We start from the raw sequence: 26,036 nt of genomic DNA on the forward strand, positions 1-26,036 counted from the left end.
CAGGTAAAAAGTTCACCTGTCGATATCTTGAAAACGTATTCATAGAAAATTTTTTACACCATATTTTCGGAATCAGCGGGCCATTTTACATAAGAAAAATATAGTGGCATCTGCTGCACAAAATGTCTATAAACGAGTGTTATTTTCTGTGAATTTAATCGGTAAAATACCAGGAATCCATTGGTGTCACTTTCATATTGATACAATGAAAAATAAACAAATTCAGATTCTGTATATTCGATGACACATCGCCGAGCAACGGCGATCTCGCGCGGCTCGGGCCACAAAGGCTCTCGCCGGTTATTCGAGCTTCTAGGATAAAGATACAATGAAAGATGAAAAATTATTCAAAGCCCAAGATATTAGGCCTTCGAATAAACAAAGTATCTTTGGCCGTTGGATGAATTCCCGTCGAATAAACTGCTTCATCCGTGGCGCTTCGAATAAAGATAAATCATCTTAGTCAATCTTCGAATAACGGATAAACGTAAAACATCTTTTATTTCAGGTATTCATGGGTTCAAAAGATTGTGGATACGAAAACAATTTTTCTGGCGACATGAAACATTGTCCATATTATTACCATAACCATTATTATTACTAATACAGTATTTCCTCGCTGAGGGCTCGCTGGTCGGAACGTCGGGGCTGGTTGAGCCGTCATCGTGAACGGTTCCTAATTCCGAACGATCGTTTCTCGCTTCTTTCTGGCCGAATGTGGCGGGAGGAGGGGGGCGAGACGGAACGCTTTGCGTGCGCGGCGGGCGTGCGCGACGGGCACGAGAGTTCAGATGGAATCGTGACTGCTTGACGCATACGCACCACAGTCAGATAGCCAGGCACGGCACGAGCCTTTTTCGCGCCCTTTATTATAATACATTTATTTCAGATTATTGATGACCTTACTCTGAATTTTTATACGTAATTTAAAACAGTTGCAGTACAATTTGTAATATTTCATTTAAAAGTTTATTTTCAACAATGCCAACAATGCAAACACCATTTTGCGCCCTTTGTCAACTTTACGCCCTAGACAGTTGCCTAATTTTTCAGAGTAAACTAATAAAATATCTCTAATAAATGTTATATAATAAAGGGCGCAATTTGACAAGTCCGCCTAGGGCGCAAAAAAGACTTGGGCCGGGCCTGCATCAAGCTTTCGCGGAAGCCGTTTTCGTGTTTACGATGAGTGCTCACGACGATGAGTAATCATTGTATCATTTTTTTTCATATAGAAATGGATATTTATTGACTTTTGGCTAACCTCTGGAATGCTTATAAAATATTTAAATTTGATAGATGTAGTATAAAATTGTAACCGCCACTTTTTTATTACAGGTGTTTCGAAATAGAAGTCTTACGAAGCGAACATCTGCAAGGTAAATACTGTGACGCGCGAAGCGTTTTAAGGATTTGCTCCCACGAGCAAATCCTTAATGTTAATATTATTTGTTAACCAAATCGTTATGCGATTATGTGTAGCGTGGTCGCGTATGTCGAGCGTACATTAACAAATTATAAAATATTCAGAATTGGATAATAATAAGTAGGTAACTTAGTCCAGGCATATATAACTGGCCGTTTGGCAGACACCGGCGTCGCCAGCGAGCGGCGACCACAGCGACGGGCAAATAGTAACGTCACGAGTAGTGGTGGAGGATTGGGGAACGGCTCGTGTCGTGAGAGCGACGTGTGCCTACACAGGCGTGTCCAACTGGTGGGTCGAAAGGCAAGCGCGCTCACCGATGCTTGCAAGTACAGCAGCGAGCAGAGCCAGGGGCACAGCAATGCAGCCCCTTTCAATATGTTATATGTATGTATAAATAGTTTCGCGACGCTGCGCTCCCACTACTTAAGCTGTTCCCCACTTTTCATGTAGCATCTGGCCGGCGCCGCCAGGTAGGGGCTCCAGTTGTGCATGCCTGATCTATTCCGATACGGGCCCTGCAACACGTGCCTGTTCTCAAAGAGGTGGAGGCTTATGAACTAGTTGCTATTGGATTTAGAAATTAAGCAACTCAAATAGAATGAAAATTAACAATATATTCCGCACTTGGAATGCACTTTAGACGGTTTACAACATTAGATCAATTTTGAGTAGAATATGGTGGTAAAAGAATGTGAAACGTATGAAATCGTAAATGTGCGCAAACAATATACAACAAAATATAGTTACAATATTGTTGCGCCGGGGCGTTTTCATCGCAGGCCACCCCGACGCAAAGGAGTAGAATAATAGACACGGACGCACACACGACTGAACTATATTGTTACACAGACCAATAGTTTACAAAGGTGCGACCCGTACGTCCGAACGCAATGGCGTTCGGTACAAGACCTCCTTCTCGTCGGCCTCTCCGATCATCCTCTTGAAGGGGGCCGACCTTCTTCTATCTTCAGCTGCGAGCACCAGCAGGCTATGCACGGGCCTATACCCGGTGCTCGCAACAATATATACAGGGTGTTCCAAAATTCAGGGACTTTCCGGAACATGCAATATCTTGACGCAAGAACACGTCGAAGAGTCCTTTACCGTTTTGGGATCCGAGGCTTCGTTCTCGAAATATTAACAGGTGAATATTTGCGGTGGAACTTCCGGGCCGCACAGTTTAAAGCCGAGACAGCTAATCGGAGAGCGGTGACTGCTCGCACGCACACGCAAGACGTACGTGTATATACAGACTCACGCATACCGTAGAGCCGACCGCGCTGGTTCAAAATAAGAAAATGAGTTGGCACGTTTAGCACATGGGTTAGACCTTTTTTTTTTTCGTGGAGAAATCCCTAACGGATACCCCTAACCCTCGGGGGAGGGTCAGGGGTTATGTGGGGCTTGCACCCACTAAAACTCCACGGTGGTCGTCCTCGGATGCGGAGTAGCGCGCCGGAGGAGGAGGACTTGATGCGGGAGCAAGCTAGCGATACGTCCGCTTGCCCCCCCCCCCCCCTCACGCGCATGATGTTGATGCATACTCCGCACCAATTCCCCGAAGACTCGGGGACTTCCCTGGGGGACTCGGGGACTTCCCTGGGGGCTTCGTGAAGCTTCCCTCGAATTCACACACTTTCGTGTTCTTTCTGTTCTCATCGCGTCGTCCGCTCTTTTAGAGACGGATCGACGATGCACATGGGTTAGACCTAACCCAAACGCAGCGGGTATTCGTATACGTGGACCATCTGTGCGCTAGGCGCGTCCGTCGATGACCAGGATCGGTACAGTGACCTAATGACACAAGTTTTCAAGCTGCAGGTGAATTGTTACGTCTTTTTCATTTGCTATTCTATGCAATTTCCATCGATGCATGCCGACTTGCCTGTTCGTAGTACAAGCTCCGCGCGTAGCCACGGTACCGCGGGAGCTCAGCCGGCAGACTCGAGCTTTGATTAGTTGAGGTTTATTGTTAATATCTCCTTAGAAAGTCTCGGAGAACATTTTCGCTAACGAAAAAGTTGTTTTAAATCACCCCAGGAGTCACCTCTTTTTGTGACATCGCATTGACACTGTATAAAATCCTCAATCAGAATGTCTGTTACATATTTTCGGATCGAACATCGTGTTATATGAAAACCTAATTGACTTGATAACGTCAAAACATTGCGTCATCTTCAAGTAGTCAAGGATATTCGCGTTTACTGTTCGACCGCCTCAGGAAAGCACACGACCGTTCTTACAGATAAGAAATCGACGGCTTGTATACGAAACCCCGAGGTTTGGTGTGATTACAGGTGATTCCAAAGAAGAAACGAAAAGATATTGAATGAAAGTTTAGATTTTTAACGTCGAAGGCTGAGGTTGCGCTGGATTAGTGAAGGCCCGAGCTTGCACATTTTTAGTTTTATAAAACAATAAAAAAAAATAAAAATTTCTAGTAATTACGTTCGGTACATAATAATGTATTTTTATTATATTTAAATTATCTCTCTACATTTTCAGTGATACTTATAACATTCTTACCGAAATTTACTTGATACGATACAGACGTTACTTATGAACCTATTTATAAGAAGATTTTCACATTATACAGGGACATGTGCACTTGATCTATTATAGACAGAATAATAATTAAAACAAATTTAATCTATACTTATGTAATCGTTATGTCACTGGTTCATCACCGCCCAGCCCAAACCGCTGAGCCTAGAAACATGAAATTCAGAGAGTATATCCCTTTTACGACGCTGGTGCTGGATAAGAAGGGATTTTTTGAAATTCCATCCTCAATGGGGTGAAAGTGGGTGAAGTGTGTTTTCACGGACTCTTTAATATCTCTTAGGTCCGATTAGATATGAACTTGGTTTTTACTTCGAAAGATTACCCACATAAATGCCTAAAAACCATTTTTAGGATTTTGCCCTGATCAACCCCTAAAGGGGTGGTGAAAAGTGTTTTCATGGAGTCCTTAATATCTGTTAGGTCCGAAGCGAAGCGCGGGGCTATTTTGCTAAGGTCGAAGCCAGATATATTGGCCGGTGAATTCGTTTTCGTGAGCAGCGATCGAGGAGAAATGAACCACCACCACCTGACAATCGTGGATTTGTCAGTTGGAGTTCCCAGGCCCTCGCAGCGTACGGTGGGGTAGCGGGAACGCTGCTCGGCTCTGCCTGAACCTAGTCGTTTGGCTGTTATTTATTCTTAGCGTAATAGTTGTGTGCGATACGAAGCTATGCGTAGACCAATACGAGATGAAGCTTTCGAGAAAGAATCAATGTTCTGACCAATAAAGCTCCTGATTTTTTTCGAAGCTAACGCACACCTATTCTGATGTGTGCATTTCTACGCTGACAGCTCGGTTTGGCCTACACGCCAGAAGCTTGGCACTATCCCCACCACTTCTGGCTCGCTCTTCTTCTGCGAAGGCGAGAGCGAGATGGAACGAGAGCGAGTCAGAAAACGTTGAGAAAAGGAGCACCGAGACAGGCAAACGGTGTGGTGGGAGAATACCCCTCATGAAACTCACCGGTCAATATATCTGGCTTCGACCTTAGTATAAATATAAAAGAAGATACACTGGAATAATACTTACTATTTAATTACAGCTGTAAATTATACCCCAAAGCGAATGCATACCCAGGATTATTTGATGTTAGCAGTAAGGTATTTATACCTGTTTTTTTTTTAAGATATTCAGACAAAATAAATGAAAATGTCGGTCAATAATCATTGTCACTTGTATCTCCCTTTTCCTTCCATAGAGAGAACAGTGCACACCATGTTACGACCGGTAATTTCGTATTTATGAAAACATCTGCTTACCGCATTTTCTAAAGGCAACTAAATCGTGCCATCTTTAAGAATTCAGACATTCTTCGCCCTGAACAATACGCTATTGTTCGTTGACCGGTATATTGCTCCGTTGGTGGATGGTACACCGAGTTCTCTGGATTCTCCGGCAGCAGCCGCACTCTTGCAATGATAGAGTTGGCCCCTTTCAGGCGCCCCCTATATCTCCCTTACGAATTACGCAGCGCCCAAAGAAGGGGTCGGCTCTACCACCTAGTGAGAGCAATTGGTGTCCGAGAATCAAGGGATCTCGGTGTACATATGGTGACTTCGCACCCGTACGTTCCATTGTCTAAATGTCTACCGTCGACTCGTGGGACAATATGGTCATAAACCGCGACCCGGGCGAGACGCTCTCACCGATCAACCTGGTTAATTTTGGGGAAACAAATGTTTGCATCTTCCTCTTTTACATCGTTGAGAAAGAGAGAGCTCTTCCCTCACCTAAGAATTCACAGAAAAAAGATCCCTCCTCTTCCAGGAAAATATGATCAATCAGATTTTTGTCACTTGCCAAACGACCTTACACTTCGTTTCCCACTTTCCCAACTTCGAAAATGTTTGGTAACATTCTCGGCGCGTCCGTAAAGGTCAGCATTCGAACCACATAATTATCGACGCGTTCATCGAAGTAAAAGCATGATACGGACCCCAACGAGTCGAACATTCTCGTCGCGGTCGTCATTCGGACCACATCTAGTTTCTCGAAGCAACATTCGTACGGACTCCAATGAGTCGAAACATTCGTAATTAACGCTCGAAATTTCGTACGGTCTATCATTCGGGATACGCCAGGTTAAACTATTCATCGCGGTCAACGTTCGAACCACAGTCATACCTTCAGCTCAATTCTAACCAGTCATCGCGTTTCGGCAACTATTACAAAGTTTATACATAAAATTCAGCACACCCAGCTCAACCGTCTTTAAGGGCGGGAACTTCGTATAGATATACTAGAATAAAGCCTGATCTTTGGAATTTTTTTTCATAGAACTTATTTATTCTAACTTGTTGAAACCATCGGGATGACTTAGTAGACATTTAAAAAAGTAAAAAAAAATCCGTATTAAAAAATAGTCAGTATTTGTCGATTCATGGAAGCAGTTCCCAGCGGCTACGGCGTCCAATGTACACATTGGCGTGCAGCGTTCCACCTACTGTAGCCGCCTCAAACAAGAAAACACAAGAATGTTGTTTTTTAAATAAGATTACGCTGCGGATGAACCTATTAGAATAATAAAAAGTGGTTTATTACAAAAGTGACAGGACTTGAAACTAAAAGATAGCGATTCTTACGAAAAACTTTCGTCTTCACTGTGCAATTGATATTATATAATTTAATAACATAATTAAACTTATAGAGGCATATAGAGGAGAATTTAATTTTCTGTATCTATGTGCTGGGAGAAATCGATTGGTCAAATAGGAACTAATAGGAAATAGGAATTGGTCGCTGGGAACTGCTTCCATGAATCGACATATATTGACTACTTTTTTATCATGGAAATTTTTAATTATTTGTTGTTTTATTTGTTATTTTTATTTTTTGGCCATTTTTTAAAGTCTGAGGAAGAGCAACAAGTTATCATGAAAAATTATCGTGTTTTAAAGGAAGGTAGTCGTCAAGATATTAATCGTACCTACCAACAAGTAGCAAAAAAGTATTATTGGTAATTATTTCAACACGAGAAGATGAATTCAAACCCTATAAAAGCACCAATGAAGGGGAACGCGCACACCCACGTGCTTCAACGAAAAAACTATATAGTTCTAGATATCACGGGGCTTCTCCCCTTAACCAAACGCGGTAATAAATACAGGGTGTAAAAAAATGATATGTCATGATTCACACAGGTGATTCTACACCTCTGGATCGGTGGAGATCTGTTAAAGAAATGCACCGTAAGATTGACCTCCACCTTGAAATTTACTGTAAATTTTTTTTATTACGAGTCATTTGACTCAGTAAAACGAGAAAAAGTATCAAAGGAACTAAAGATGTATGAATGTATGTAAGGATTGTTTAAAATAATGAACAAAAATAGTTCCTTTGACACCTTTTATCCTCCCAGTGAGTAAAACACATTAAAATAAGGAAAAGTGGGTCTTAAAGCACGAGATTAAGATTCAGAGCTGTGCAGAATCACTTGTGCGAACCATGACACATATTTTTTTTACATTCTGTACATTCTAACACTGAAAGATTCCGTAACTTGTTCAAGAATGTGCGTTGCTCAGCTGGAGCGCATTACAAATTATAGACGATCTCATAAATCGATTTTTTTTATATTTAGAATTCCTTCACGGATATCAGATCAAGGTTGTAATTTTATGAGTAATCCCTTCGATGAATTACTACATAAATTTAAGATCCAACTGTCGCCTGTGACAGCTTTCATCGCAAAAGTAATGGCTCTCTGGAACGACCTCTCGCAGCCCATAAACTGGAGCTAACAAGGAACATTATCCATCTATGACACGGCAATTTTAATGAAACTTGACATAAAGGTAGAGTATGTGAAAATATGCGTCAGGTATTTTTTTTTGTAGCGGGTATAAAGTTACCCTTTATTTAATGTTAAGGGTGTTAAATTACCCTTCGGCGTCCGGGCGTGAAAAGTTATTTGCTTCCGTAGTTAGATAATTCATAGAGCTAGAAAAAAAAGATCATATATAAAAGCTTCTTCGTTTCATATGAGAAATCATATTACGTAAACGGAATCTCAAAAAAAAAATCAAAGATGGCGCCACCGTGGCTTATTTTGACGTACTTTTTAATACATATTTGGGTCATAACAAATCATTTTCGCTGAAACTTGGCAAATGAGAACTGTGGGGTGTATTGATCCGTGTACCTACATATTTTCCCAATTTTGGAAAATCCATACGAGAGCAAAAATGGGGCCTTTATTTGGGCGTTAAAATAGTGCTCCATAGAAGAATTTATGAAGGTTGCTATACATATTTGTAAAAACTTTTGTAATTTATATTCACAGTTACGATACATAAAAGTTACATGAAAAGAAAATTATTTCTTTCTTCGCCGAATTTACTTGGAGTGAGAAGAACCGCAACAGCGAGAATATACTTTGATCAGGTATAACTAAAAAAACTTTCAATTTAAATATCTAATCCGTCGCGATTCGTTCATCTTTTATTTCTAATAAGGTTGCACCTCAGGTACTGATGGTCCGGAATTCTTTATCTTCAAAAGATACAAGGATTTTATTTCTATATAACATTACAAACACTCTATGTATACGTAAACATAATTAAAGAAAGCCAGTGATCGCCATTGCCTATTCTTATGTTACAGAATAATTATTAAACAATTGACGATGATATATTCAAAACTAGTTGCAATCATAATGTGAATATTAACCCTTTGCGGTCGTATTTAGTTTATACTTAGGTATCATGCTGGTGGGAGTTAAAAAAGAATTAATAAATTTTGTTTTTCCTTCAGAATCTTGCATATTATGTATTAGGTACTGTTTGTTCGTCGAATGTTCAAAGAGTCACGATAAAATTCGTCATCGCTACTTACAATTTCACGGTACACTGTTTTCGGTAACTTTCTTTTTGCCATTTTAGAGTATTATTTTTCAAATATTTTAAGAAGCGAAAATGCCTAATTAATTACACTTAAACACAATTTGTGAAATATTATTTGGAATTCTGTGTGTACAGTAAACTTGCGATACTTTCGATTCGCGGCGTTTTCTTTAGAATAGTTCGATGCATTAGGCCGCGTACAGACTCGAGCACGAACGCGAATGAGGCAAGCCGAGGCAGACCCGAATGCCTCGGGCTGGACAAATTGAGATTTTTCGTTCCGCACGAGGCAAGCTGAGGCAAGCTAAGGCGAACTGAGGAAACTTTTATAACATCATAGAGGAATTATATGTTTCTTAAAATATTTTAAAAATAATATTCTAAAATGGCAAAAAGAAAGTTACCGAAAACAGTGTACCGTGAAATTGTAAGTAGCGATGACGAATTTTATTGTGACTCTTTGAACGTTCGTCGAATAAACAGTACCTAATACATAATATGCAAGATTATGAAGGAAAAACAAAATTTATTAATTCTTTTTTAACTCCCACCAGCATGATACCTAAATATAACCTAAATACGACCGCAAAGGGTTAATATTATTTATAATAACGTAAAGTCAAGAATAAATTTTTATGTAATTCATGGTATTCGTTGAAACGACTCCGATCGGAGCCGCCGCCGGCAGCGAAAGTGTTAAAAGGAATGTTTTAAGGAGTCAGGACAATTTTTTTCACATTATGTGACTCCTCTTTCATGAAAAAAAATGTAGCTTCCTCAAAACAGATGTTTTAATGTGCAATAAAAGACCAGCATTTATGATATTCTCTAGAATTCAGGTATTTAAAATGAGCCACTCGCATTCTTTTACGAAAACAACAAAAAGCCACTGCGTTCGGGACGCTAGTCGCATCGCGATTACCGAAAATACACAATTTATCGAGAAATAATCCGTCACGTATGTACGAACTGTAAAACAAGAAAATAATTATTAGTAGTACAAGAAAATGATTATTTTTTAGTGACTGTAGGTTTACAGCGTTTAAGGGGAGGTTCTGGTCTAAAAGTCGATTTTTTTTATTTCATTTTTCGAATGTTCAACGTTTTAAAAATACTTGTTTAAAAGGATTTGTTGAAATTCGTAATGTTCCCGAAGTTATAGGCATTTGAGTAGCGGCAAATGCATGGGTAACACCTGGCCACTCGGCACTCACGTAAAACTTTAATCGCGTTTTTCTCGAAACAGTGTTCTCAAAACGGTGGGACCTGTACCTCCAAAAATTATTATCCGATTCGACTGAAACATTTTTTATTTTGTAGAATATAGTTCTGGCTAGGGGGGGGGGCTAGAAAAAATACAAAAATTGAAAATTTATAATTTTCAAGGGCATTGAAAGGATGAAAAATATAGGGAAAAAGTGATTTCAAACTTCAAGTGTCGTTATTTTCTTAAAAAATGTCATTTTTGCATTTTTCTGCCCCTCCCCCCTAGCCAGAAGTATATTCTTCAAAATAAAAAAAGTTTCAGTCGAATCGGATAATAACTTTTAGGGATACAGGTCCCACCAATTTTGATCATTTTTTTACGCCTTGACTTTAACGACTCCCCAGTGCCGTCTGTAATGATTAATTGTAAAACAAAAAATATATTTCTATAATTTAAGACATCCTTAATACAATGCAAAAAGTCCCATTAAATTATATATAGTAGTTTTCCTTTAATTAATTCCTAAAGATCACCTATTTTGAGGGGCTCTAGACCGGAACCTCCCCTTAACCAAACTCTTAAACTGTATACAGCAATAAAAGATATTTGTAAAAAAGTCTGAGCTGTGAAATGTAAATCCACAAACACTAAGAACCAGAAAATAAAAAATATATAAACAAAAATTTAATGCTATACGATTTTATTAAAAATGCAGTAAAAACTAAATTAAAATGCACTAAAAAATAATTCTTTTCTTGTACTACAGTTTTGATTGTGTTAATATCACTTTAAATAAAATCGTGGAGCACGATATTTCATAACAGGATATGAATCACTTTAATACTTCAACTTCTGGTTGCACATGGTGCCCCACGATTTTATTTAAAGTGATATTAACACCATCAAAATTGTAGTACAAGAAAAGAATTATTTTTTACTTTTTAGTGCATTTTAATATAGTTTTTACTGCATTTTTAATAAAATTGTTTAACATTCAATTTTTTTATACATTTGTTGTAGACTACAACGCAGTAGTAAAGAAAAAATGCGGTCCCACTTAAAATTCGTATTTCTAAAAAAAGTCATAATTAAACATGTACAGAAGGAGGCTCGTCTTTCCCTTGCTTTCGCCGCAGCACGTCCTGCCTCGGAACAAGACCCGCATTGAGCACGAATTAATTTTTTTCGACCGATAGCGTGCGGCGAACCGTCCCGAGGCAGCGGCGAACGGCCCGAGGCATGCGGCAAACGGCCCCGAGCAATTCACCGACGTGCAACACTTGCATACGCATTCTGCCTCGGCTTGCCTCATTCGCGTTCGTGCTCAAGTCTGTACGCGGCCTTAGCGGTACGGCTATTATGAGCGTGTGACCGATCGGCTATGCGTCGGTTTCATCACACTTTTTGCACCCGGCACAACGACAAAGTCAGCCACCGTACCTCATCAGAGCACCGTTAATCACCGATAGTTAAAACTGCGTATCTCCGAAGCTTGTCAACTTAGTATAATGTAAGATCAGTATGGTTCTTTGCTGTGGTGGCTGAGAGTAGACATACGACCGCAAAGGGTTAAATATACATAAATAAATATTAATACTAAAACAGTAAAATGTGCATTGTTTAAGTTTCTTATTATTACTTTCTTACAAAAGATTTAATTAAAATAGCCTAGTTAACAAGTCATGCAATAAATATAATGGGGAAAAGTATTGAAACGATGAACTGTGTGTTGAAAAAGGGTATTTCACAGCGCATAGGTTCGTAGAAGATACTTAGAAGATTGAAAACGTGCCTTGGAGATCACGCGGCGACTTACAATTAGTGCAGTAGTCAATCGAGGAAAAGACGAATGCGAAAAGTAGAAATATATTGACGTCCTCGAAAGCATGGATTCCTCCCTCTGAGTGGCTGAGAAGTAGAAATAAGGCGAGGTAGAAAAGTGAAGGTACCGACCTCCCCGTAGGCATGGATTCCTTTACTGAGGGTCGACAAGAATTCAGGAAATTCAGGAAGTTCAGGATTTCCTATCAGCTTCAGCAGTTTCAAGCCCGTTTCATTTTATATCTTCTAAAGATATACAGAGTAGCAGAAGATCGTGGATTCTTCCTTAAGATTTCTTGCAAATACTTGTATACAACTTCCTCGGGCTTTTTCTGTAGCTTTCCATAATTAATTTTTATAGTATCCCAGCATAAATAGTTTCCTATAGTCTGTATTTAGCTTATAGATTTAGGGCTGTACTTCCCAATGGCCCCATTGGCCGATCGACACTAGATTTGTGGAGAGGGTTGGGGAGGGTGTTTGAACCCTAAATCTAAAATTGTTACTTCGGGAATTTATTAGTTTACGAGATATTAATAAAAAACTTTTAGTATTTCTGTTGACTTATTCCGACATTACGCATTCCACTTTCCAGCTTGTTCTGGATATTAGTATTGGTTGGGGCTAGATTAGTGCGGGGGGCGCGTAAAGCGATGTAAGTTTGGAAATTTGAACCATAAACTTGAAGATGCGATCCATCCTATTATACAGGGTGGATACCTATTACTTCATTGATAGGCAATATTCTACGGGGATGATTCTACAGGCCAAAATAAGACGAAAATATAGAATACAATTTTGTAATATCGCGCTTCGTTTTCGAGAAAATTGGCTTTGAATTTCAGCTAAATATGTTTGCCATTTAGGCGCCTGAGGGGCACGCGGAGGTAAGGGGAACGCGTCCAGCTGTCCGTAGAACACATTGGGGGGAGGGCAGGATGAAACCCCGTTAGGGTTACGTATATGCAGTTCAAAAAAATAATTTGTAAAAAGAAAATTAACAATAATTTTTTATTAATATTTCGGAAACTAATAAGTTCCCGAAGCTACAATTTTAGATTTAGGGTCCACACCCCCTCCCCACCGATCCCCTCAAGCCTCGTGTCGATCGGCCCCTGGAGCCATTGGGAAGTATATCCAGATTTAGTGTATCATATATCTTGTGTATAGTAGTGCGGAGTCAGAAAATTTAAAAATGTGTCTACTTGTTTGAGACGGTGGTGCACATAAGAATTTTTTGGAATAAAGGTTAAACGACTCACAAATAATACCATTTTTCGTATGATCCTGTCGTACGCCTAGGTTGGATACGATTGTCTGAACGACAATGATGTCGTGTATGGTACGACTGTCATACGATGCGGTTACATCGGGTAATTGTGCGGCGCTTTCATAAAATTACTTCCATAAAACTGTAACGTCTCCGGGTCCTTTCAGTGGTATAGTAATAATTTCGTGGTGGGTTTGAATGACTTTATTTTGGATGATTTGAATTTTCTTGATACTATCAAAGGTCCTTTCAACTAGCGTCGCTGAAACACTTTCCTACCCGCAGTAAAAAATACTTTGGAATTATTTATTTAATGAACTAATGTAGGGTGTTACAAAACGAATAAACCACAACACGCAAATATTCTATGTTAAAAACTGTTAAAGGGTTTTCTTCACCTAGCATTGCGAGGTTTTATTATCCAGCTGTACGTAATTAAAATTTAAAGATGTGAATACTGGGTGTTGTTTAAATATCAAGTGACCGATCACAGTCATATATTTTCAAAGTTTTTCAAATTCATAGTATTTATTGATAGTTTCGGGACATTTTATACAAAATTTAATTATCTCAGCTAAAACGGATATAAAGATATTAAATGTTACAATAACGCGTTCAACAAAGTAGTTATGTGCTCTTTCAGTTCACCCTAAATATTTACCTAGTAAAGTTTGATTTTAGAAGTAGTGAATAAAAATACGCAAACTCTCAGGCATTTGGGGTGAACTAAAATTGGGGTTACCATTGTACGTCTGTCAAGGCTACTGAAGGGTAGGTAATCCTAATTCCCACTATGCCGTGTGTCTACCTCACCTCCACCTTTCCAATTTGTTGAAGTCAGTCTGAAATATATGTACATGTATGTACATGCATGTTAGCGTCTCCAAATTTAAGGGTGAGGTCGAGGGCGGATGGCTCCATGCTGTTCTGCCTTCGAGGATTTTATAGCAGGGGTTTAGTGTGCGTGCGGTCCTGATAGACGGTTCGCGAGACTAAACAGCAAAGAGGAGATACAATAAGAGGCGTCACTCGACAAGGACAGACATATACTAGGAAAATCACTAGACAACCAATTTAAATGCCCATTCGGCAATGATCGGTAAACCACGCTAAACTTCGGCAATAATCAGCAAATTTCGGTAAGGTACATTTAGTCGATTTGAATATCCCGCTCGAATAGACAACCAATTTAAATGCCAAGGTCAAGTAAGGACTTCTGGGGTTCCGCCCGGAGTGACGCCTCATATTATATCTCCTCTTTGCTAAACAGTCCTGGCGTCGGGCGATGGCTGATGACCACGTTGGGTGTCTTAGCTATCAGGTGTCGAAGGATTGATTGTTTAAAGTGAGATAGAGAATATGAGAATGATATCGCGATAATCGATATTGATTGTTTAAAGTGAGATAGAGAATATGAGAATGATATCGCGATAATCGATATCATTCTCATATTCTCTATCTCACTTTAAACAATCAATCCTTCGACACCTGATAGCTAAGACACCCAACGTGGTCATCAGCCATCGCCCGTCGCCAGGACTGTTTAGTCTCGCGTACCGTCTATCAGGACCGCACGCACCCCCCTCCCTTTTCTCTCCAATAGACGAATGGGTTTCCCTTGTACGGACCCAGCGAAATGGGTCCAGTTGGAAATCCGACCATTCGGTAAGAAAAAGGCACATTCCAAGAGTCACCAAGATGGTTACCCATCTTGACAATAGATCCCTTTTACCAATATCCTGATTTCCCGAACAGGCCCCTTTTTCCAAATTCCGAGTGTCACCAAGATGGCTCCTCCTGATATCAGATTTCCCAAACACCCCCTTTTTCCAAACTTCTTAGGCTGCTCACCTACCCTACCTCCCACCCCTTCAGTAGCTAGTTTAAATACCGGTCCCAAACAGAGGGATGCGGCAGTCGCAAACCGCAGACCATTAAGGTCACAACGCCGTTCCGAACTAACATTGTAAAAACTTAATAATTGTACCAGTAATCATAATAAAGATTTAGTAGTTACTGAATCGGAGTTACCTCGACGACAATGGCAAGCGGGCCCACATCGTATTGCTAAAGAATAGGGACTCTGTTCCTGGAGGATCTGACCATGGAGTGGCGAAGGCTTTGGCTTTTGGTAAGAGGACTGTGATGAACCATATTGCACTTACCCCAGAACTGTCCTGCTCAAACACAGCGTTAGTGCTCCTTTGTATAAGGAGTCAAGAGTAGGGTTTGTCGGTCTTTAAAAAGCGGGTTTGAAAACCGGTTTATACTTATAAATTTGTAAAATTCGAAAACCGGTTTTATATAGCAGAATTAATATGTAGAAATGAATTAATTATTTAATTAAAAACGTTAACATTTTTACTTAAAATCGCCTCGGACACAAGCATATTGTAGTAGGTAATTGTTTACTGTAAAACTAATCTTCATGGGTTCATATTTTCTGACGAATAACACTAAATGGAATAAAGATTTATAATTTAGTACCACTGTAAAAGATTTATATTTTGTGAGGATTTTAGTTATTTTAGTGTTTTTGTTCATTTGGTTTTGTATGCAGTCTATTTTATTGTGTTATATTTTTGTAGGTCCATAAATATTAAATGAACTAAAAAATAGTACAGATTTGTAGGGATTTTAGTCAATTGAATTCTTTTTATTTATTTGGTTTTATCTAGATAGAATATACTTTATTTTGTGAAATTTTTGTAATTCCACAAATATTAAGGAAACTGAACATTTTTAAAAAAATGTACAAATATTTATTTACCAATTTAATTATATATTTTTTGTGAAAATTCGAAAACCGGTTTAACCATTTTTTTGTGAATAGTGGAATTCGAAAACCGGTTTAACCGGTTTTTTGCGAATAGTGGAATTCGAAAACCGGTTTAACCGGTTTTTTGTGAATAGTGGAATTCGAAAACCGGTTTTTTCAAAAGTCGGTTTTTGTATAAACCCTAGTCAGGAGGATTGTGAAACAAAGGTATCTGTCAAAGGTAATGTCATTAGCTGCCAGTCACCCAATTTGGCTGCCATCTCCGTATTGTCAAGAACTTCGTGAAGTGAGCGATCTTCCGCCCACATGCATTGTACATACAGGTAATATGTTTCAGCTGTGTAGTCGTTTACTTTAGGTGCGGTACAGACGAATGTAGGTAATCCAACGTATAATGTAAGCGATCCATATATCTGGACGTACATGTTAGGGTAAATTCACACTATGCGTCTAGCGGGCGTTAGAGTCTAACGTCACAATGTAAAACACATTGTAGAATGTTTCGACGGACGGTAGCCTGCCGCCGCGCCGGCTATACAGATAGTGTGATTCTACCTTAACACGTTAAGTATGTTAGATGCTGAGTTGCAGCTGGGAATAAAATTGATGGGAAAGGAAATAGAGATCCATTTCCACTTGAAATTCACTTGACTTCACGCGCTTTCCCATTCTTTTACTTAGGCATGTAAGGGGAAGATTCCTATATTGGACCACTTAAGAAAGTATCTCCATAAATCGGAAACGTGTTGATAGTTTTGAGCGGACAAATTTGAGAACAATTTCAGGATTGTAATTGATACATAAATCTAATCAAATGCACAGAAACGCTATATGGCTGGTCACAAACAAATATTTGCAAACTAGGGTCAATGGTCCAATCTAGGAAACTGGTTCCCTAATTTGGACCACAGGTATCCTAAATTGGACCATGTCTGTTTTTCATTATTTTAAGTAAGACCTTTTATTTAAAAATATACTTAACGATGTAGAAAAAATAAATATGCATTTGACGAAATAATCAGTCACTGTCAGACTGGCAATTTCTGCACTCGTAATAATCGGTATTACGACCGAAAAATCAGTCCAACAAACAACACAAAGGCATTCTTCATCCTCTGCTTCACTTGAAGAACCCTGTACCATAATCTGCCCCATTTCCCACATTTTATCCTTAAGAAAGAAAGAATATTTTATAATTTGGACAGGTCCAACTTAAAAACCATTAGGTGGTTCAATTTCAGAAACTAATCCAATTTTAACGTTTAGGTGTAGAAAACAAAAACTAGTGCAAGTATCAGACAAACGTCATGATAACATTAAAGATATGGCTCTCCTTAAAAGTTATACCCATAAGAATTCAAAATTTACTTACCAGTCAAAAGTTACAGCTTATCTAAACTGGAGGCAAAATTACATCAACCCGCATCAAAACAAAACATTCATCATGCTGCAGTTGATACTCATTCCACAGTGTTTTGTTTTTATGCCGTTACTAAGCAACATGTGAGCTACAATCCCATGCTAAGAGAGGCTGCCTATATCAGTTGATATGTGAATTAAGACTATGGTCCAATTTAGGAGCCGGTCCAAGTTAAGGAACTTTCCCGGCATTTAGAAGTGTCACTATTGCTGTGGGTATTCACAAATATACAGGGTGTTCGATAATGGGTGTCAAAAACTTTAAGGGGTGGTTCTATATGCCAAAATAAAATGAAAATAAAGAATGACAAATTTGTGTTTGAGGCTTCGTTTCCGAGTTATTAATTGTTGAAAATACAAGAAAAAGTTTCTGACGCGAGGGACTTAGACTACTGGCGGCGCGCAGTAGTCAGGTCAATCACAGCGAAGGCATTATCATAGGTACCTAGAAAGACACATTTAGTTTCGTAGTCGAAGTGATGACATACTACGCCCCGCGTCAAGTGTGTCTCTCTAGGTGGCTACGGCTACGGTATTTTAACGATACAATATATTTCGGTAACGTTTCTATAAACAAAACTGCTTACAACTAACAAGGGAAGATCCCGAACCCGAAAATTCGAAAAAATACTGAAACTTTGTGAATATGTAGGGGATTTCCTCCTGATTACAATGCAATTTTTGTTTGCTGCCCAAATTCACTCGAAGGGGTTGAAAATTCGGCTATTTTCCGATTTTGTGTTATAACTCGCGAACTGTAAGAGATAGAAAAAAAATCAAGATAAAAGTTACGTCTTTTAATTAGATCTATGATTTGGTAAAAAAACTTATTTTACAGTTCACGAGTTATAGCACAAAATCGGAAAATAGCAAAATTCTCAGGGATCAATTATACCTCCTTAGAGTGAATTTGGGCAGCAAACAAAAATTGTTTTGTAATCAGGACGAAATTTTGAATGAATTCGAATAAAAATTTCGAATAAAGTGAAGTTATTCGAGAATAACAAATAAATTTTTAGTCGACTAAATTTTTAGTCGTTATTCGTTATTCGAAGGACCGCTGTGGCGACTAAGCGACACGAATAAGCGGGGGTCAGAACCCGAGCCGCCCCGGTTCGGGTCCCGGGGCCCTCGGCCGGGCCCAGGGTGGTATCATGATGCAAGGGGAACACTTTTCGAGTGTACCTACTCGAGCCGAAGCGGCTTATTCGTGACGCTTAGTCGCCACGGCGGTCCTTCGAATAACGAATAACGAGGAACGAATAACGACTAAATATTTAGTCGACTAAAAATTTATTCGTTATTCTCGAATAACTTCACGGTATTCGAAATTTTTATTCGAAGGTTAGTCGAAGAACAATTTAGTCGAATAATGCCCAACTCTGCAGTCAGGTCAACTCCTACCATAGAAAAGATAGTGAGGCAAAGTACCTACGTTAATTTCAGAGAAAATATGATCGTTCCGAAACAAGCATTTTTCCCCATCTTCAAACATTTTCCAAACAATTTTGGGTAACTTATGGCAACCTTTACTCATGTCTAAGCTTAGTCTATAGATGTAAGAACCTATAGCTAAAGTGACCAGGATTTTCAAATAGATGGAAACATTGAATGTATGCACCTTTCTACGAACATACAGTTCCGGTCAGGGCTTGAATAGGTTTTGAAAATAACTGTTTCAAACTGTTATATAAAGGTTCTGACTGAAAGAGTTATGAAGAACCTTTATTCGGAATAACCGTTAAAGAACCTAAATATCTGACTATATAAGTATAGGGTACGGTTCCTATATAGCTCTATAACTTTTATTTTTTAGGTTCTATAACTTTTATTTTTTAGGTTCTATAACTTTTATTTTTAGGTTCTATGACTTTTATTTTTTAGGTTCTATAATTTTTTTTAGGTTCTATAACTTTTATTTTTTAGGTTCTATAACTTTTATTTTTTAGGTTCTATAACTTTTATTTTTTAGGTTCTATAACTTTTATTTTTTAGGTTCTATAACTTTTACTTTTTAGGTTCTATAACTTTTATTTTTTAGGTTCTATAACTTTTATTTTTTAGCTTCTATAACTTTTATTTTTTAGGTTCTATAACTTTTATTTTTTAGGTTCTATAACTTTTATTTTTTAGGTTCTATAACTTTTATTTTTTAGGTTCTATAACTTTTATTTTTTAGGTTCTATATAAGTTACAAAGCGGTTATAGAACCGATTCTTGTAACGATTGTACAGAATTGTACAGTAAATGAAATCACAACATATTACAGCTGTAGATTACTCTGTGTAACCAAATTGTTTAAAAATTATTATAAATAAGTAAGCAAATATATATTATGTACATTTGTACACATGTATATGTATACACTCGGCGGTATGCAAGGATCACTTGTATACATATGTACAAATGTGCACATAATATATATTTGCTTACTTATTTATAATAATTTTTAAACAATTTGGTTACACAGAGTAATCTATAGTTGTAATATGTTGTCATTTCATTTACTGTAAAATTCTGTACAATCGTTACAAGAATCTGTTCTATAACCGCTTTGTAACTTATATAGAACCTAAAAAGTAAAAGTTATAGAACCTAAAAAATAAAAGTTATAGAGCTATATAGGAACCGTAACTTATACTTATATAGTCTGATATTTAGACTCTTTATAACGGTTATTCCGAATAAAGGTTCTTCATAACTCTTTCAAGATCCGAAATCTTTATAATAACGGTTTCAAGCCCTGGTTCCGGTCCACTGTGCGTCGTCGGTACTTTTCAACAGCAGCACTGATACTACCATCGCAGAAACCGTAAACATGCAGCATACCCCCATAGGTATTTAACATTTATAAAAATTTATAAAATTTTTAACATGACTTCTACAATCATAACAGCGGCCACTACCAACAGTCACAATAACTGATAGATACTTAAAAACGTAGTTCATTTCAACAATGTATTTAAAGAATCAAAACAGAACATTTATGCTGCAGGGAACATATTGCTTGTCACATTGAACATACTGCGCGGCAAATATCGGAAACCGCTTGCAATACGACACTGTACACATAAACTTTTTTTCTAGTATGTTCGATACTTTGGCCTCCTACAGTATTTACATTTCTTCCTGGGATACTCTGTATACAGGGAATCTCTTAACCGATGGTGCACTGGCTTCCGATGAATCGTTCACGCCGACCATATATACCTGTCGGAGGTGCACCTTCTTAGGCGCCTTTTAACTAAACCGAGAGCGAGAAAATTGCCTCTCGACTGTAGCACCTGGTTCTTCACGTAGATATGCGGTCGGTCTGACCGAATTATCGAGACGCTGTATACAATCAGACGGGTAGTAATTCCACATGAAAAAATAAGTAGAAAATATAGAATACAAATTTATCCTACCACCCTTCATTTTCCCTAAAAGAATTTCAACTTTGAACAGGTACCATTTTACTTCTCAAACGACCTCCCTCGAGGATACCATTTATTTCACAGACACCCTGTATTATTTGAATGATATCTCTCAAACGAGGTCTATAGGTCTCATAGCCGTCTTAAAGGCATCTGCATTTGAATCATCAAGGGTCATTTTTGATTAAAAAGTGGACTAAGGAAAATCCAGGAAAATTCATTGCAAGTAAAAGAAACATTACTGGGTGTGACTTTCAGCACTGTTGAAAATGTAAACGGTACTTATATTTGAAAACTACTAATTTGCATACTAATGTTTACTAGAAGTTTGTTGTTCGTTTTGATGAGTTTTACTATTTTGTTACGTTTGTGGGTATCCTCCTGAAGCAAGGTATTACTTTTCCTTCACCTACTGTAAAAATTAACAAAACAAGAAGACATACATAAATGAATGCTTTGGAAGATAATTAATTACACCGTTTTACAAGCGAAGTAGATACTGTATCCCGCAATATAAAAAATTTAACGTGTTTTACATTACAGAATAATATTACTATTTTACGACTACGCCTTTTGCAGCGATAAAGAAGTACAGCGGAGAGGCACGGAACCAATTAAACGCATAATGAGGTCTGCAGGGATTTTATTTCATTCGTTCCTTGTAACTTTAAATAATTCTGCCTAGCTCGAGTGTTTAAACTTCCTCTTTTATGCTTCAACTCTCCCCATAAAATCTGGATTGGATTTAGATCCGGAGATTGAGTTGGTCACTTTAAAAGTTTTACATTTTTAGGATACCGCAATTGCTTGACTAACTCAGAAGAGTGTTTCAGATTATTATTCTATTGAAATACCTAATGGTTTGTCGTGCCTTCTTTCTGTAGGGGAGAGCGGGGACAAAAGTAACATTTTTACATTTGTTGATAGTATGTATCCTGGTCTGTCATTTGAGCCCAGATACAGTCTTACGTGATAAGTAAGTAGTCAAAGAGTTATGCCAGTTTTCCGCAGTGACTGTCATTGTTACTTTTGTCCTGCAGTGGTAGCACTAATTATTTTGAGGAGAATTAAGTAAAAACTTATTCCAACGCAAAATAGGATTTTTATTATAAAAAAGCGGTAGAAAGAAACATTTAAATAAACATATTTTAAGTAACGAATGTTAGGTCCGAAACCGAGATGGGGTGATCGGTGATTGATTCCGGAATTTAAAGAGTGATAATATTATATCTTGCCCCGTCGTAACCGTAATTCCCTCGGGGGCCGGGTCACGCTTTTTGGAGTACTGTGCGGGGCAGGTGGATGGGCATTAAAGATCGAGGAGGAAAAGAAGAGAGGGAGAGGAGATGTGCGTGTTTTCGTCTTGGGACCGTCAGTCAGACTCATCAAGTAGGCCTATAGCTGACGGCCCTTGCCCTAGCCATACGGGAACTAAGACAAAAAAACTTGGAACTTGTATATATACAAACGAGATTGTACAATAGGACTTGAGAGAAGAGTAGACCTCTAGCGGCGCCGGCGGGGACTAACCGGCGTGACCAATGTAATGGGGCCGGGACGTCACACGATAAAAACAAATCAATTTTAAATAACGAAAGGTAGAAAGCGTAACCAGCTTCGAACATTTCTTTGGTATTGTGTACTTAGATGAATGATAGGTATTAAATTTTACCTACTTCGAATTAAAATTATGACATATGTACGTAGTGAAGATTCAATGGTGAGCAACATTTTGTCCGAAGTGGGCCACAAGTGGAAACCTACTACTCCATGCGGGCCCCAATATTAAATACATAAATATAACTAATCCAAGAATTTTAATTTATGGGCTGAATTTGTTATTCCTGACATTGATTTACAATAAAACTTTTTTTTAAATTTGATGTACTGTTTATTAGTAATATATACACAGTAATATATACCTACATATTATAATATAAACAGGTATATGTATGTATATGTTTCTAATTAAATGAACTTAAATAACCATTGAAATTTACTTAACGAGATACTTGATTCTGTTTCTCATTAACGAGCTTGATAATATTGGGTACGATATTCGAAACTGTTACTCTAATACAATTATGTAATCGTTCATCAGCGAGTCGATTACGACGATCACTTTTTAAAATTTTCATTTTCGAGAATAGTTGCTCACAGGCATACGTACTGCCAAATAAGCTCATTATTTGCCTGGAGTGGGTAGCTAGCAATGAAAAAAAAAGCAGACAAATTTTAATATTTTTTCATCACCCTTTAATATAAAAGCTAAAGCTAAAAGAATTCCCGAAGAATTTCAAATGGAAATAATCGATTTGCAAAACGACACAGAATTAAGGAATAAATTTCAGAATGTTAATCTTATTGAATTTTATAAGCGTTACTTTCCGGCTAGTAAATTTCCATTGCTAGCTAGCCACTCCAGGCAAATAATGAACTTACAGTATTGTCTCGTTAGCGGCTCGCTGGTCGGGACCGGTGTTGAGCCCGTATCGTGAACGGAGCCCTAATTCCGAGTGTTCGTTTCTCGCTTCTTTCTGGCCGAAGGGGGGAGCGAGATGGAACACTGCGTGCGCGGCGAGCGTGCGCGATGGTCGCAAGCGCTTACTGTGAGCCGGGCCTGCGTCAAGATTTTGCGAAGCGGTTTTCGTGCTCACAGTAAGCGGTTGCGACTATCGCGCACGCCCGTCGCACACGCAAAGGACGGAGTGTCAGGCGTCCGAAGGACGGAGCGAAACAAAACATCAACGTCGCTGTCTCGTACCGTCCTCGCTCGCTCTCATTCCATCTCGCTCTCGCCTTCGCCGGACAAGAGTGAGACAGAAGTGGTGGGGATAGCGAAAAGTCCATATCGTGTACACCAAACCGAGCCCGTAACGAGACAATACTGTATTTGGCAGTACGTGTGCGTGTGAGCAAATATTCTCGAGAATGAAAATTTTAAAAAATAATCGTCGTAATCGACTCGATGGCGAACGATTAAACAATTGTATTAGAAGCCACTTGAAAGGGCATTAAATAAAGTACCAAATAAGCAGTTTTCAAATTTTGTTATCATAATTAAGTTAACAGAAATGAAAAAATTAAATAAACGTAAAAAATATAAAATTATACAACATTAGAAAGGGGATAATTTTATCCTATTCTTTGGCGCAAAATTCATTCCGATATCTTTTACAGTTCAAAAGATATATTCAAATGTTCAGGCGGGCCGCAGGTCAGCGGCTGGCGGGCCAAATGCGGCCCGCGGGGTGCTCATCACTGGTGAAATCACCCATGCAATCTTCGTGGGACTAACCCTTAAAATATAGACATGGGATCCACTTCTCTCTCGAACAGCTTTCACTGAAAAGGTCCAAACAAACCAGACATAGACAATCATTATCATCTGAAGAATTCCTATCCTGTATGCTATTTTGCTCGCCCAAGAAACATGTTACTTACGTCCCCATAGTGACGCGTTACTTTTGTCCCCAGCCATGTTTTTCAGAATAGAACTGTTATAACATACAAACTATACAAGACTTGTTGAAATCAAATACAGGAACTTGTAAAGGCCTCATCTAAGAACGCTCTAGCAAATAATTGGTTTAATATCTATAGTTTAACTATGAATATTAACAAAAAAAAAAAAAAATAGGAGAAACTTACCTCAATGATCTAAAAAACAAATTTAGCTTTCCCACAGTATAGGATTCGTGTTAGGTACTGCTCAGCGTCACTCAATACAATAAAATCGACTCTATACACATGTAACTGTGTAAAGCCAACGTTTCAGAAACGTTTGTGGAAGGGTGAAGAAGGCGTGTTACTTTCATGACGCTGTCACGTTTGTCCCCGCTCTCCCCTATTGTAAAGACATGTATAAACATTTGCAATGCCTCCCCCCCCCCCCCCCGAAGTTCCACTTAAGACCCTGAAAAATGTTCGTCATAACAGCGAGACGCACACCGTTTGCGTGCGAACGTTAGTTGGTCAACACCAAAATGAATATGTGTACATAGGGTGTGCAAAACATTACTAGGTGCGAAAACAAATAAAAAATGTAGAATAAAGTGTTTTAATATGAGGTATCGTTTTCGAGAAAAATGGCTTTGAAAATTCTTTAGGTAGACGCGCACCGAATTAAGTTTCAAATCTGTGGAACTCGCAAGAAACAATGGTTTCTGTTGGTATTTATGTAGGATTTTTCCAATGATGATCCAATTCTTGGATGAATTGATACTCGAAGATGGGGGTCTTATTGAATGATTAAGGCGCAGTTAATATTAATGAAGCACAACTTAATATACTAACTAGGGAACATATTGAACCCGCAGACGCCGATATTGATGAGACACTGCAGATTTGCAGAATAGTGAAAAATATTTGACACGAATTCTTGTTATCCCATTGAAGGGGTGAAAAGAGCCCCTAAAGTTGGGGTCGAAAATATATCTTCTAAAAATTTCTGAAAACTGAGCAGTGGGGTGGATCCGTCTTTAAAAAACTCACACTTTAAAAAAAATTATCCTACGCCTAATAGTTCTCGAAATATTCCAGAAAATATGTTTTCGACCCTTTTATGTTTTCGTCTTAAGTTTTTTTGAAACATTTATTTAGTTAGTCTATAAATCCGCCACATACAAAACTGTGATTTTCATCAGAGGCGTGTTTTAATGCGGGTTTTGATATTTTTTCCTACGTGCTTAGTGCGAGTAAATTAGATTTCATTTTTAATTCTTTTTACACGTTTTAGTACGGTGAATCTGATATTTTTTGCATGGTGTGATTCTGTGCTTTCTGTGATTTGTCCGCGTGAGAGTATTGATATAACAATGCACTACAGTGGATACACTGGCAACAATGGGTTTCAGCGAGTAGGCAGATTTAGTGTAGTTTAGCAATACCCTTTAATATTGAATGACGTGTCGCAGAATCGTGTGTCGTAAATTTCGTCGTAGCGTCGACTGCCACTACTCTACCTCTCGAATGACTTCTTCCGCATATACCGGTGCTGGGCCTGGTTGCCCGCATTCAGGCGCAATATACCAAATCTTTAAACGCTTATAATTACAAAACGAAGCATCAAATGCAATTTCGTTATTATTTATTTTTGTCTTATTTTTATGTCTAGAATCGCCTCTGAAATTTTCTCCCACACGTAACCAAACACCCTGTAGAATCATTCCATTCTCGATTGTACCACTCATTGTGGGACACCTCTATGTACAAGAATCTTGCCACCCATAGCACCTATAACGTTATTTCATTTCTTCGTAATTACTTGAGGAAGGGCTTTAGAATTT

At 38.4% G+C, this 26,036-nt stretch overlaps 1 protein-coding gene across 4 annotated transcripts in view; it reads left to right on the forward strand.

Moving 5' to 3' along the window:
• LOC143375971 (metabotropic glutamate receptor 8) overlaps positions 1 to 26,036 on the forward strand; it is a 233,205-nt gene that overhangs the window by 120,981 nt on the left and 86,188 nt on the right. Inside the window, exon 3 of one of the 4 annotated variants that reach the window (XM_076825703.1) lies at positions 1,339 to 1,379. The exons of the other annotated variants lie outside the window; for them this stretch is intronic. The gene's annotated coding sequence lies outside the window, so the exon portion shown is untranslated. The remainder of the gene's footprint in view (positions 1 to 1,338; positions 1,380 to 26,036) is intronic. 4 annotated transcript variants of the gene reach the window in all.

Source organism: Andrena cerasifolii, chromosome 13, assembly GCF_050908995.1.
Source record: "Andrena cerasifolii isolate SP2316 chromosome 13, iyAndCera1_principal, whole genome shotgun sequence".
In the NCBI taxonomy this organism is placed as follows: domain Eukaryota; kingdom Metazoa; phylum Arthropoda; class Insecta; order Hymenoptera; family Andrenidae; genus Andrena; species Andrena cerasifolii.